Source organism: Thamnophis sirtalis, unplaced genomic scaffold (assembly GCF_051295495.1).
Source record: "Thamnophis sirtalis isolate CommonGarterSnake01/CBP01778 unplaced genomic scaffold, rThaSir2_p1.2 scaffold_7, whole genome shotgun sequence".
NCBI classification, from domain to species: Eukaryota; Metazoa; Chordata; class Lepidosauria; order Squamata; family Natricidae; genus Thamnophis; species Thamnophis sirtalis.
Window position 1 is genome coordinate 40,419,724 of NW_028261387.1, and position 14,693 is coordinate 40,434,416.

The 14,693-nt window shown below is 38.9% G+C and overlaps 1 protein-coding gene across 2 annotated transcripts in view; it reads right to left on the reverse strand.

Moving 5' to 3' along the window:
* Nucleotides 1-14,693, reverse strand: part of RNF220 (ring finger protein 220) — a 388,384-nt gene that overhangs the window by 152,477 nt on the left and 221,214 nt on the right. The window lies entirely within an intron of this gene.

Consider the following 14,693-nt stretch of genomic DNA (forward strand, 5'->3'; position numbering starts at 1 on the left):
TTGAGCTAAACACTTTAAGAAACATAGCTATCATGTTCTTTTTGACAACTTCAGGAACTAATTTATTGACTTGTAGTCATGTAGTCATGTCAAAGCATAAGCTAAAATAAAATATTAAGAAATGGAAAGAGAATTTCACACCAGGAAGCCGTTTCAGTGGCATACCCCTGTCTTTCATAACCTACAGTTACCCCTTACATCAGAGATGGTTCAGCCAGTTCAGACTGGTGCACCTGAAACGGTAGCGAAAATCATGGGTGGGCCTGCCCCCCCTCAGCTCTATGCCATCCTATTTAGGTTTGTTTTCAAGGACAGGCACACACGCGGAAGTCATGCATGTGAGCAAAGCGGATGTGTGAAAGACCGGCACATGCAGGGAAGGGGTACATGCGAGTGGATGCATGCAGGGCAACCCAGTGGTAACAAAATGTGAAACCCACCACTGCCTTACATATATTTAAGACAAATAATGAAAAAAAACAAATCTCTGGATTATGATACATGCATTCCTGGCATCTAATGAATTCAACTGGAGAGAGATGAGCTTTGCTTCGGGGGGATCAACTCCATGGCCTCCACCAACCCTATATTCCATCTCAAGAAAACTGGAAACTGAGTCCCTTGCTCCCAATTCTGAGCCCACAGCTGCCCATCCTCAGTGAGAGCAAGATGGATTGAGCTGGGCAATAATTTAAGAAACTGAGCGAGTCTGTACATCCAATCACTTAACAAATCAGGAGAAAGGGAGAGAGGAGGAAGGGGGGAAGGGAAAAGAAGTGAAAAGGCCGTGCAGGGAAATGCATCACAATTACTGTCTAGTCTCTAATGAGGGGCCTGTCAGAAGGCTGTCATCCTGCGGAAAGCCACCTACTCAGAGAGATTCAATAAAAAAGTAGCAGAGAGATAAAAAAGAGATATATTTCAACCCCTGCTAATATTCTTTTCATTTGTCCCAGCACAAAATAAGATACTGCATTTAACCAGCTCGGTTAAAATGAAAGGGGGAGGGGGGCTACGTTGATCAATACTGCTAAAAGCTGGGCGACACAGTGATGGAGTGCAATTTTTTTGTCTGTGCTAAAGCCTAGTAGAGGCCCAGGCTGTGTAATTTATGATTCACACGCACGCCAGCTAACTAGAGGCTGACAAGACAATGAATTCTCGATGAGAAGAAGGAAAGGAAGAAGACATTGTAGCATAGATGCGAAAGAAAAAACGGTAGACACCATTTGCATCTTTCATTTGTTTCTAAGTTTGCCTGGCCTATCAAGTGTGAAGGAAATTGGTATCCACCCAGAATCTCAGTAGAATAGGAATGAACAAATAGCAAACCTAAACTGTGGGACAAACATCCTGTATTGTTTCTTCATATTTCTGCTCCCAGATAATTGATATGTGTTACTTCATTATCTATACGAAATGGGAGCTTTGAGGAAGACTGAGTATACTAATCTTAACTTTTAAATGGTTGGAACTGGTTTGAGTCTTGTCATATCTATCTTCCAGGAAAAAGCTGATTGTGTTATGGTAGACGACAGTTTACAACCTTTAGATACATGCCCCCCTTTATATCCATCCTGACACATACTGCACAAGGTAGTTTAAAAATTCCAAGTAATGTCAAATGCTTCTAGATGGAAAATAAGCAATAGCTTCCTCCCCACCCACCCCCAACACTTTCCTGCTCTCTCTCTGATTGGATAAATATAATTCTAGATCTGGGAAGATCGTCCTTGTAGGGGCTCTTCCAGTTTCCAGCACTCCCGAGTGTGCATTCCAGGGAGCTGTTCTTCCAGTTTTCCAGGGCTCCCTCCTTCCCGTATGTGTGTGTGTGCTCACATTTTGGCACTTGGTGCCGAAAAGGTTCACCAACACTGGCCAAGTCCAAACCTTCTTGAATTCCTTTAACCTCTATCTAACACCTTGGTAGTGCTAATGTTAGTTGACTAGAATCTTGTACATAGGTATGATTAGTATTACATCAGTTTAATTGGAACTTCATGTATGATACTGATCTTTTGTGCCTGACAAAATCACACTGACATCACACTCAAAAAAGACTTTAAAAAAACTTAAAAGAAAACAAAAAAACCATAATACATCTTCTCCACCATCCAGCAACCCAGATGAGAATGGATTAACACTGATGAACAATCAAGCAAAAAACAATTACCTAATCAAGGAAATACCAACAAGAAAACCATACCCACACCAACACTGGCAGAAGAAAGAGGATATGGGTACTGTAGATGGGGTTCTACTGATAGTTGGTGTGTGATAACAGACAAATTGCTTCCAATTTTCATTCCTCAAATAAATGTACAAAAGGAGTCCCTGTGTCCCTGTGGATTTTATTCCACTAGTCTTTGCCAACTATAGGACAGGCAGAATGCTCAACTCGGGTGGGGGGGGACTTTGAATGCTGTTTTTTCATCAGTCATTCAACAGTGAGAGGTAGCATTTACACACCTTATCTTAAGCACAAACAGAAAGAATGAGGCAGACCTTCTGCCGAATATTTTCTCAGTTGTAAAAAGTTTCCAAACAAATGTTCATGGAAATGCATAGCTAATTTGGGATATTTCATGAAAACCACAAAGGAAAGGAAGAAGTTATAGATCTGAATTTGTGCAAATATTATGAATAGAATGTGATGCTTCAAGAAAAGTCAGTCAGTCTCCATTATGTGATTCCCATCCTTATTTCTATTCTTCTATTAGCAGAGATGCATTACAGGCTTTTGTGATAGGTATTTTTGTATTTGCAATATCTAAGTATTCGAGCAGTTTTTCATGTGCAATGTTTATGGAGACAACAATGATATGAGAAAGAAGTGCCTTGAATTTTAGTTCTGCTATTGCATTTGTAGGACATATGGAAGCCAACTTTCATCTTTCAAAAAGACCAAAGCAGTTCACTTTGTTCCACCAATACATCATTATAGGCAGATGCTGCCCTTGACTTGTATGCCAGTCAGCTAGTTTGGGATATACTGAGAGCTCTATAATTTGAAGCAACAATGGGGCAAAGTCCACAATAGGCTCTTCTCCATTCCTTCACTACATTCCACTCCCACCTCCCACGAGCTTAGTGTGACAAGAAAGAGGAGAAAGCACACATACTGAAAACATAGATATTGAACTGTCAAAACTATTTCCTACAAGAAAATAGATTCATCAGCTTGCAGCAGGCAGGGTCAATGCCACATATCCCTCTGTCGTCGGCATCCGCTCATGTCGGCGCATACCCAATGCTTCTTCGCAGTGCCGGCACTTTAGCTTGTAGCTCAGGGCCCCTAAGTGACTTTGAGAAATGGGTAATCGATTATAATTCCAGAGGCCTCTCTGTAGATTTATCCAGAGAATGTAGAAAATGCACAGCTTAAGAGAAGATAGGTCCTTCTGGCCGACACATCAATTGCCCACACACTCTCCTGCTTGGAAAATCGCATCCTGAGCACAACTCTGTTTAATCCATCAGTACACAATCAATGCACTCTGTAATCAACTCTTGATCACTTAATTTTACACATGTTGGCTGAATCCCTTTGTTTAATCACAAGATCAGGCTACATTGCCACACTGCTTCCTTTCGCCAAACATAACTAAAGGCCTTTATTTCACCTTGAGCAACTGCTCAGTGCATCCAGAGAGCTCTCAAACATGATGGATGGATGGACAGACAGACGGAAGGGAGGGAGGGAGGAAGGAAGGAAGGAAGGAAGGAAGGAAGGAAGTTTAAGCAAAGCTCCAGAGAATTATGGAGAGTGCATATTATTGTCCACTGTCAATTTATTCTTTCAGCAATAAAGATGGACACTGGTTATATTGACAATGCTTGGCCCAAGGTCACCTAGTGATTTAAATTTCCATCTCACTTTTGCTTTGGCATTCACACAATTTGAGCCTACTGATCGTTCATCTGCTTTACACTGAATACTTGCATGTTTCAAAATTATCCAGAAAGTCTTATTTTATCAATATCACACTGTATTGTGGAAAATGAAAGGTTAATGTATTGTGACTATTCAAAATGTGTGCACACACTTTGTGTATGGGCAGACCTGGGCATTTTACAGCTCTGGGACCACATCCAGCCCTTTGGCTATTCCTGCCCACATGAAGTCAATCGGAAATTAGAAATCAGATGTAAATAAATGCATGCCATGCATGCAATACAACTACATTGCTTTTATTTAAAAGGCAACTATTTTTTTCAATTTACATATTGAAAAATGCATGCGTACCTACACACCTTCAAAGCTCTATTGATTCAGCCCTCTACAACAGTTGCTTGGAAAAATTAATTGCCCACTCTGGGTATACATTATCTTCAACTAGCCTGTTGACATTAAAATGAGTATCTCTCTACATACATAAGCACAGGCATGGAATGCTAATAACACATGCATAACCATTCTTTGTATAATTCTTGTTTTGATATTTTATTAATTTCATGAAACATTATTGGAAGTGTTTTACTCAAAGAAGCAGAAAATGAACACTTAGAAGCCAATGAAGCTTGGAAATAGCCTTCCACAAACCAATACCATAACTTGGAACATATTCATACAGAATATACTTTTAGGTTTGGATTTGGTCCTGATTGCTTTCATGATATTATGTATTTTGGGAAGCTGAAATGATTCCTTTAGGTTCTACTTTATGAAAGTATTAAAAATCCAGGGGGAAAAAGTTTTCCTTGCATTACAACAGTTTTGAAATCTCCTATTGCAATTCTGCAGCCTTTGTGAATGGTCCACATTGCCAGGAGGAAGGATTCTTGTCTCATTCTGCTTCCCAATTTTGGCGCTCAAGTCAGCTGCACAGAATTACAATGCTCTGGCTGCACTGGCTCTACCCCCCCTCCCCCCCAAAGTTCTGTGTTGTGTTCCTGAGCTTGTCTTTTCATGTATACGCTGCTTAGAATTTACCAGCCTTTGCTTGTCCCATCAGTCACTAATTTAGCCATCAAAACAACATATAACTACAGTTAGGACTACAGAGAATACTACCTGACTGCAAAATTATTGGCATGCTATCATGTCACCATCATAAATCACAGAGGCTGCTTAATATAATAGACAACAGGTGCAGTAAGCAGAGGAAAATTTGGGGGTACGGGGTGGGGGTTCAATGGCTTCATTTATATTTTGGACAATCTACTTTCCTGATAGCTTTCCTTCATTGCAGTTTTTCAGATTTGTTTTGGTAAACCACTAGAGAAAAGCCAGTTATTAAGTACAGGAGAGGAAAAAAAGAATTGGAAAAAATGTGTGTGGTAGGTTTGATAACATGTTGTTCTGTTTTGTTCCACTATTATTAATAATAGGTCAGGTATACTACATCATCACATACATTTTACTCTTATGGTGGCCAGTGGTATACTAACCATTAAGCAGACTAAGCACGTGCTTAGGGCCCCAAGCCCAAAGGGGACATCACAAAGTTGAGGAAAACAACAACAACAACAACAACAAAAGAACTAAGTTAGGTACAATTAAAGTTTTGATTATTAGGGGGGAAATGTTATGATACAGGATATAGCCAAATAAAGGAGGGATAAGAATAACAACGTATATATAGATGTGGGTATAACATAAGGAAACTGGATGTAAAGTTTAAACAGTGATTTGGAAAGGAGGATTAGAAAACTTTGTTATTAAATATTATGGATGTTTAGCTAGAATAGGACATAAGGATTTAGTGTTAGTGGAGGATTTTAAAAATAGTAATTGAAAGGCCAGTATGTGGTTATGTATTACATTTTATGATGGACGCTTAAACAATGATAGTCAAATGGAAATGGAAATATAATGATGGTGACATGTATAAATATTTGAGTTAAAATACTTAAGTTAATATGAATTATGTTTGTGGATTGTGGAAGAGATCCACGAAAGACTTTTTGTAACCAACTGATACACTTTCTATAGCATGTAAAGAAGGATGCTGTATTTGTTTTAAATTTAAAAAAAAGATTTAAAAAAAAGATTTGTCAGTGCTTAGGGCACCAGTGAGCCTTAATCCTCCACTGATGGTGGCCAGCTGGAGATGTGGAAGTTGAACAACTATTGTGTAAAACACTCCATGCTGATATTGGCAGAGAACTGAAAATACTGACAAATAGACTATTGGTTTCAAAGTGGTTTGTAAAGGACTGGGAGAGTTTTTCACAATGTAAACAATGTTAAGATTTCAACATTGAAAGACTTCAATTCTCAGACTGAGCTGGCTCAGACTGAAACACACTGGTCTGGGAAGTAAAAATGCCAGTAGTTTGAAAGCTCTGAAATATACTGTAACACTTAAAGTGCATTTTTAAGTGTTACAGTACACTTCAGAGCACTTTCTAGAGATCTAGAGAAAAAAACACAGACAGAGCTATGATAGATAGAAATAAAACTGATACATAATCATTCTCTCACTTAAGTTTCCAGAAACTACTTAATCACTTATTTTAGCTACTTGTGTTCTTTGATCCTGTCATTCTCTTCCAATGAATATTTTTTTGAAACAAAACACTGGAAATTTGCTCTTCACCACTGATATTACTCAACTATTTCCATAACACACACAGCATATCAGACACACTGGATTTCCTCCATAGTCATTGTAGTATAATGTAGGTTATTTCTCTCTTTCACACACATAGGCATCTATTATAATGAAGATTGTTTTTCTAAGTAACACTTACCGTAATTATGTGCTGATCATACTGCAGCAATAAAAGCAATAATAAGGAAAAATGCATTTCTAGGTAGACACCCATTTTAAAGATGATGGCATATAATTTTATTAGCATCTATTTACAAATAGGCACGATAGAATCTTTTTGAAAAGAAATGCCATGCAGACATGCAAATACACTACTTGTGATAGTAAACAAAAAAAATCTTAGATGCAAAAGAGTGTTTTGAAAAAGGCAGATGTTTAAAGAAGATGCTGGTGGCTCCCTATAGGAAGAGGTCTTCAAAGAGCCCCTGGCGTTACATACTTCTCAGCGGGGAAGGAGAGCTTGCACAAGATGAAACACAAATAAATGATTGCCAGTACAAAAAGATACACACTGAAAACCTGAAAGCTCACATTGGCCAGCTGTGCTTTCACTGGCACCTGGACATAAACAAGACATAACATTAACTCAGCTTGGATATTTTGAAATTAGGTACATATTTGAAGAATGCCTAACTAGACTTAAATTGGAATAGTCATCCTCTGAATCACTGTATCATATCCCCTCAAAGGTTTGTTAATAGAAAGCCACCCTTTCTCCATTTACCTCGAAAAATATTTCTTTCATGTGTTTAAATGGGCAGAGGAAAAGAGGAAAAGCAGGGGAAAAGCTTGCTTCATTTCTCTTTGGCACTGTATTTTTGCTACAACCAGTCTTGGTTTCTACCATGGATGTTATTTATCAGACAGAAACATAAATGAAAGTCCAGATAAGATTGACCAGTATGTTAAAAAAAAAGTGTGGTGCATCTTAAATCCCATTAGCTGTAGTCAAAGCTTGTTCGGAATTTGCTTAATTTTCCTATTGAACCAAGGTGATGTCTGGGTAACACTTTTTCCAACTAACCAATTTTATCAAAAGCTATAAGCTTTTATGCGTTGCAGTTTCAATGAAATCTATTACTCTCAAAAGATATTAGCAGACACACTCTCATGCTTTGCTACCATAGACTAACATGGCTTTCTTCCTACAATGTCTCGAATCCCAGAAACGTAAAATGCTCAACTTTGGCTGAACTATACTGTTTATCTCCATTTCCAATCCCATTTAACTGAGGGAGGAATTTGCATTTAAGTTCCTAGATGGACTCAATCGTACATTAGCTTGCTTATGTGCCCTTAAGTCCACTCAAGGAAGGAGGAAGGAGCTTCCAATTTTGTGGAGCTGCTGTTCTCCAGTTGCCACAGTCCCTCCAGTTTGTGTGCTGCCATTCTTTCTGATGCTGAGGGGGATCTTGGCACTTCTGCAGCGTCACAAGAAATTGGCAGTGAGACTGAGATATATCAGCCAGTAAAAACAGCGAGAAAGGAGCGGAGAGCAACGAGGCGTCTGATGATTCTGAATATTATCAGTTTAAAAAGAACATTCTCTGCTTGAGAAGCAAGGAAGCCATGACAGCAACTGCCCAAGGAGCAAATAAAACAAACAAACAAACATTTTTAATTTATCCTGAAATTGAAGAAGCCCACTTTTCCTACTTTTGTGTTATCAACATACCAGCAGATGCAAGGTAGCTCAGCTATTCTCCCTTGCCTTTTTTCTGCTCTCCCCCACCCCTGTTCAGAAAGAAACAACAATCCACCAAGCACTAATTAATATTTAATTTACTGCAAAATGTACTTATTATTTTCAAGTAATTGGCTGGATGCACAGCTGTGGCCACTAATGAAGAGAGAGAGGAGCAAAATGTGGGGGGAGGGGTGACAGAGGGGCATCTCTTTTTTCTCCCTTCCCTTCTCTGATCACATCATGTTGCTAAGCTTTAAAGTGCATAATAAGTAAACACTAATTACTTTTTTTTTCTTTAAAAATATTTTAAAATGCCTTCCCTTGCTTCTGGTCATGTTGGGCTTATTGCTCTTTGATTGCTTAATTACAGCACTGTTAATAAGTGAAGAAAACACAAAGGACCTGGTTTTTTTGGGAAAGGTGCTGGAAAAATGTCCCCAAAATACTGAACAATGCAGTGAACCCTCACTGTGGAAAAAAAACCTCAAGCAGCGACCATTTATTATGGCTGCCTCAATAGATTCCTCATATATTGGATTGTTGGCGCTTTCTATGATGGCTCTGTCTCATTCTCTGAGTTACTGGCTTGCAACTCTTTTCAGGCTGGAAAATATTATTTTAGTGGCTAATAAAGGAAAGGTCGGTTGCTAATTGGTAAGGACCTAGGCAAGTTCTCTGAAGGGGCACATTCATTTGGCAAAAATATATTCCTGGGAAAAGGGCCTGATCAGGGTTAGAAGACTCAAATGTATGCATGGAATACAATGGAATATTTTGGAGTGACCAGTCTGATAGAGAAAATAACTGGATTCATACCCATATAAGCCATGGCTTCACTAAAGCTTACTGAACAAACCACAATGGATGAGTTGACAAAATTAGCAAAAACCAAAGAAAATTGACTGTCTCTTGTAATATGTGAGCTAAGCCAATACGAGTGATTTCTGAAGTTTGTGGGACTTTGGAAAAGCTTCTCCAGGCTTTTGGGAAAGAGTAAGGATTTTTAATATTAAAATATGAGTTAAGAGGAACTTACAATACATTATCATACATAATGTATGTCATTACATGTGTCATACACATACACTGAATTGATACATGAATATAAACTATAATATCAGCCATCTGAGTTAAGTTAGTACTTATATTTTGGCTAGTCTTAAGGTTCAATAAACATACATTCCAGCTTTTGGTAAAACATGGTGGTGTAATTTATTTTTAATTGAGGTGAACTATTTCAGTTTGAATATTGTCACTCACCAGTCAAGAAACAAAACCATTTTATAAAAGATTATCTTTCCAAAAAGTTGAGAACTTATCTGGTTATCTATGGGACCATATATTCTGAGTAAAATATGCTCACCTAAGATGTGCAGGCACCAAATCCTCACCTACTCCTATGAAATGCAGCAGGAGTGAATTTGGAGGTGAAAATTTATTCTATCCTGTGAAGTGATAGTATCACAGTCACTTTTAATTTTTAGGAAGGTAGATAAAACTTGGCTGTGGTGGAAAGCCCTTTGGGACAGAAAAGCTGAGAAGAATGGATGTTATCTGGGATGAGTAATGGGTAATGGAAATAGGATTGTTATATTCATTATATAGTTTGCATTATCCAAATACACATTTTATTATATTTGTATTATTAATGGACTTGTATGCTATTTAGCATTGATTGACTGAAACAACATATGTGTAGAAAGAGCTACTATCAATCTAAAACATTAAAAACCAATGACTTTATTACTGTATTTTTTGAAGTATAAGACACCCCTTTTTCCTTCAAAAAAGAGGCTGAAAATCCTCTAGGAAGCTTTTAGAGAGCTCCTGGGGGCTGGGGAGGGCAGAAATGAGCAAAAAATGGCACGTTTTTTGCTTAATTCCCCTCCCCCAGCCCCAAGGAGCACTATAAGCTTCCTAAAGGCTATCCATGCCCTTTTTTAAAATGAAAAATGGGCCCGTTTTCGCAAAGAATGGGCTGGTTTTTTGCTCGTTTTTGGGGGTCCCACCCCCGCAGGAGCACTCTGCAAGCCCCCTAAAGCTATTCATGTCTTTTGGGGGGGGGGAAATGGGCCTGTTTTTGCAAAAAAATGTGCTGTTTTTGGGAGGTTTGCAGAGTGCAAAATCTTTTTTTTTAATTTGCCTCTTCAAAATCTTGGTGCGTCTTATACTCCTGTGCATCTTATACTCCGAAAAATACAGTAATTACATTGAGCTTTCAGAAACAAAGAACAATGTTCTTTCTGAATTTGATAACTGCAAACTGGAAACAGGGAGACACTTCAAAGTTACCATACTATGGAATGCTGTTTTATCTTAGAATTGTCCTTGCTTTTACTTTAAATGGGTAAGCATTCACAACATTACTTCTCTGCCCATAATCCAGACACTTTGGAAACTTTTCCAGTTTTAAGTTTCTCCCGTAAGACAGGTTGATTCACTTGCTTTTTCTAATTGCATGGTGTTGTCTTGTTCAGAAGCTTGATAGTCACTGATATTTTTGAACATCTATTAAAAGTCTTATTTTTATAACTTACAGGCAGTTCACAAAACTGTGAAGACCTTATCTATATATTCCTACAACACTAAAAGGCTATAACACTGAAGGAATTTTACTTGTCATTGTGAGAGACAGTAAATCATGGTGAAATTTTTTAAAAAAAATTGAGTTCCTTATGTCACCATCTAAGCTGATGTGATTCAGACAATATTTATTTGATTTATATCCCACTTCTTTTTGAAACTCTATATGGCATACATAGCACTCTTTCCTTTGATTCCCCCCACCACCACATATGCTTATGAGGAAGATTGGATTGAGAGATAATTACAGGTCCAAAATCAGTCAGTGAACTTCCGTAGCTGGGAGTGGACTTAAACACTTTAACCAATACACCACACTGGCTATGAGATTATATTTGGTAGTTCTACATTTTCAGCTTAAAATTATTACTATGAATTTCCATGCAGAACTATCACAGCAGATGTGCTTCCTACCACAGGATTCCTTTCTCCCAGTGGGCTTTTCTTCTTTGATTAACTCTTCAAATATTATTCTAGCTAGACGGACATGAGGGAAAGTCTCATCAGCAGGAGACCAACAGTAGGTTGTTAAGAACTAGTCATAAAATAAGGACCACTGAAATGCTGAGGGAGATCAGCAAATAACAGCATGTCTCAAGAAGCCTGCGTGAGTCTTGATGATTTGGAGATAAAGAACAACTACATGTCTGGATTGTTTAAGTAAGTAACAATAGCAATAGCAATAGCAGTAGACTTATATACCGCTTCATAGGCCTTTCAGGCCTCTCTAAGCGGTTTACAGAGAGTCAGCATATTGCCCCCAACAATCTGGGTCCTCATTTTACCCACCTCGGAAGGATGGAAGGCTGAGTCAACCCTGAGCCGGTGAGATTTGAACCGCTGACCTGCTGATCTAGCAGTAGCCTGCAGTGCTGCATTTAACCACTGCGCCACCTTGGCTCTTAAGTGAAGATGTTGCCATACACATGCAAAACATACGATGTTTATGTAATGACTTAGACACAAATGTGGTCTCCATTTTCAGGACACAGTTGCCATTTCTCCCAATCAAATGAGCACATTCTTGCAAGAACAGTACTATAAAAAGTGGAATCCTTCCATGTTTCACCAATAGTGTTCCTTTTTGTGCCTTCCAGTCAGTTGTGAAATCCTGGTGACTTCCTGGATAAGTTCCTGCTGTTTCCAAAAAAGGGGAATATTTGTAGCTCAGGGCTGAAATTAGGGGTTTACTACCGCACTCCTTACCAGCACTGGTGATATTACCTAGTTTGGGTAATGAAATGTCTACAAGAAAACAAGCAAGCTCAGAGTGCATTGCTGTTTTCTTGGCAAGGTTTCAGAAATGATTTGCCATTGCTTGCTTCCTAGGGCTGAGAGACATTGACCGGCCAAAGACTATACAGTTGGCTCATGCTTAAGGCAGGACTAGAACTCTCCCAGTTTCTAGTCTGGTCCTTAACCACTACAGACTGGGTCTTTTATACAATGTAAAACAGTAATAGTTAAGGCTAGGCAGCACTTCATTTTCAAAGGTAAAAAACTACTTTGGGTTGCAAATATAGTATCATTTAGAACTCCTTAAAAGACATCATACAGTCACTCTACACCGCTGCCACATCAAGCTATGAAAAAATGTTTTACGGAGTTGTAGATACATTTGTACCCTTGCATGCTTCAAAATTCTTGTTTGCCTTTGAATCTGATGTACTTCCTGGCCCTCATAATGTAAAGGAATGTGTAGAAAACTGTGAAGGAGAAATGCAGGAACAGTTAAAGCAGATGTTGCTATTACTTTATTTGCCAAGGAAGCTTATATGGAAGACTGGCATTTCTGTAAACAAAGGCCTTGAAAATATGTTTTTACTATGATAGCTGTTGAAAAGAATGCTTTCCTGTAAGATGCGTGTTGACAGGAGACTTGATCATATTGATCAACTTTTGAATAAGCATGGCATGAACGTTCTACTTGTGTTTAGATTTTAAAATGTAAAATTCCTTTGAGTTGAGTATGACTTCTACTGATTTCCACCTAAACATAATAAATGGCGCTAGTGTAACTCCTCACTCCTTTTCTATGCTTACCCTAAAACCCAAACTACAATCAGTGGTTATTTATCTTATAGTTTAGCCCAATGATTCTCAATCTCAGCAACGTTTTAAGAAGTGTGGACTTCAGCTCCCATTATACGGTTGAAGATAAATCTTAAAAGTTGCTAAGGTTGAGACACACTGGCTTAGCCCTTAGCCCTGGAGTTTCCTAATATTCTGCCTCCCCAGTACTAAGGTAACCAGGTCCAACTCAAATTAAGGGCTAATCTAGACTTATATAGCATTACAAGTAGTCTTTGCTTAGTGATCCTAGCTGGGACCTGAAGCAAAGCAGTTGTTAGGCAAAATATTACCATGCTGCTTAGCGATAGCAGTTCTAGTAGTCCTGGTTATGGTCATTAGGCCAGGACCATGCCTTCGTTAGGCAAGGACCTTACGCATCTCCTGTTCTACTATGTTCCCCTCAGCTTCATACCTCCCCTCTCTCCTTCCATTTCTGCTCTTTTGGCTGCCCTATACATGGCCACACCTGCTGCCCTGCACCTCCACTGTCCTGCACCTCTGCCTCCCCCATCTCTAGCAGACCCTCATTGTCTTCCTCCTGCTGATGACAAGATACGCTTGGGAAGGCCTCATGCCCATCTTGGAAAAGCGTGTGGCCAGTAGCTGCCTCACAAAGGGCCATGTGGGACACACCTCTCAGCAGCAGAAGGAAGAGGAGCATAAAGGTCAGCTGGAGTTTAGGGCAGAGTGCAGGATATCAGAGGTGGCAGAGAACAGGGCAGCAAAAAGAGCAAAGGTGAAGGAATATAGGCAAGTTGAAGGGCACCCTATTGTTGTAAATGCAGGTGGGCTGCCAAATGCCTGAATTTTCATCAAATGACCACAGGGGTGCTACAACAGCTGCAGCTTTGAGGAACATTTGTATATGTCATTTGTTCAGTGCCTTTGGGACTTTGAAGTCACTGAACAAATGGTCATTAAGCAAGGATTACCTGTAATTAATAATTGAAGACTTTCTCTACTATTTGAATTTTTCCTATCCTGCAGGTCTTGTCTACTTTAAGGTAACTCAACTGCAGTTCTGAGTCAAAAGAGAAGACCCATCTGGAGCCCATTAATCAGAAAAAAAATGTGGGTTCTTTAGAACTTACTGGGTGTAGCAGAAGACTGAGCAAAGCAAAATCTTACTATTCAACAGAGGTTTGCTGTTATTATATAGAACAAAACTGCAAGGATTTATTTTTGTATATAAGAATGAAGGGTGATATAATTTCCCCACCCACAAAAACATTTATTTTCACCTTAAGTAATTTAAAAATAGCTGTTTAAAAAACTTTGAAATCATCAGCATCATAGCATTTACACTAGTAAAAATTAATGGGAAGGTTGCTGCTGCTGCTGGTGAGGTGTGCTCAGCATGGCGTGCACACACGTACATATCAAGCCATCATGCTCTGATTTGGGTTTTGCACATGGGTGAATCAAACCAATGTGGTTTTCAAACCGCGATTCATGGTTTAATGTACTAAATACTCAATATTTGGTGTTTGTTTTGATATTTACCCATTGTTTATGAACAAACCATAGTTTAAGATAATATTTGGGCTCCATCAGAGAGACACACACAATGAGTGGATTCTCTCAGAGCATTAAAGTTGTGCTCAGGCTCTGCTGAAGGTTTCCTTTCTTCTGCTTCAAAGGAGTTATCTTATCTCGCTGAAATTTGTCATCATTCTGACTGGATAGTGCACACGGTATCTGTAAGACTATGAATAATCCCATGAATGAAAGCTAGTAGGCAGGAACTGACACAGTTGTCAGAGACCAAATACACCAGGAAAGATCCACTGGCA